The following is a 1,163-nucleotide window of genomic DNA, read 5'->3' on the forward strand; positions in this document are numbered from 1 at the left end:
ACATTAATCTGGTTCTGTTATAATAAGTCCATCTGCAGATCTAATGGAGGGGATGTCTGCAAAGTGTTCATTAGATCTAATTTTCATAGCCAGTAAATGACTGGGTCTGGATGCATGAAAATAGTACCTTTGCCTAGTTCTGTGCAATAAAAATTCGGATTGCTGTTTCAAAATGTCATTAATTTCTTTTTTGACAAGATCACATTTAGTCTCTATGTCTAAAGAGTAATTACTTTGCAAAAGAAAATCCAGTCTAGAAAATTCCGCTTCAAGGGTTTGTAATTTGGCAGATTTTGATTTACGCAAATTGGAACTAAAAAGTGTATTGTTTCTGATTGCCTTTCACTGATAAAGCCTTTCACTGCCAGTGGCCCAGGAATCCCAACTTGGTCTGTTCAACTCATACTTACCTGGCAGATACAATGATCAAGAAGGTTGTTTGCCCAGGGCGAGGCTCCCATTGCACATCCGGGTCGTTTGCATTCCTCAAATGTGGGAATCTCGACCGCAATTTCTGGTAGTGGGGACAAAACATTTTGATGGTCAGGGTTTCCCGCAGCACTTTGCAGTCAAGGCGCCTTGGCAAAAACTACGTCGTCAAAAAAAAAAAAAAAAAAACGTGTTACTTTGTCCTGTTTTCTCCCTTTCATTCCAAACCGTGACCAACGCCAATCTCCGTCTCCGCAAGAGAACGCATTAAAAATAAGAAGAAACGTGTCATGAATCGGAAAATAATCAGATTTTATAATCTTTACATATGTGATATGCCTCGAATCAGAGCTAGTGGCGGAACTGGCGGTGCAAATACCTCTCCTCGCTCCTCGTTCTCAAAAATCAGTCAAATCGCGAACAGCCACAGCTCCGTTAAATTGTCAGGTGTGATGAAATGCGTTCATATTCCACTTTTTATGTCATAAACGTTGCAGGCCTATGGAAAGGTTTAGTGGTAAGGTTGTCCAATGATCAAGTTGTTGCTTCAATTTGTGTTTTAATTTATGCGACGCACCGATGCTGGGTTCATCAGTTTAAAATATTTAGCCGACTGCGTGATTTGTCATTTTCGTTCTTTTGGCAATTAATCCCGACTGATCCCTTTAGTTAGCGTTGCCAAGCTTGTTTGTTGTTGCAGTATCAGTGTTGCAGTCTTTTAAAATAAATGTTCT

General features: G+C 40.0%; 1 pseudogene; it reads left to right on the forward strand.

Moving 5' to 3' along the window:
- Positions 1-402: 402 nt before the first annotated feature.
- LOC125305274 lies at positions 403-556 on the forward strand (annotated as a pseudogene).
- The last annotated feature ends 607 nt before the right edge of the window (positions 557-1,163 follow it).

This window comes from Alosa alosa, chromosome 12 (assembly GCF_017589495.1).
Source record: "Alosa alosa isolate M-15738 ecotype Scorff River chromosome 12, AALO_Geno_1.1, whole genome shotgun sequence".
Lineage (NCBI taxonomy): Eukaryota > Metazoa > Chordata > Actinopteri > Clupeiformes > Clupeidae > Alosa > Alosa alosa.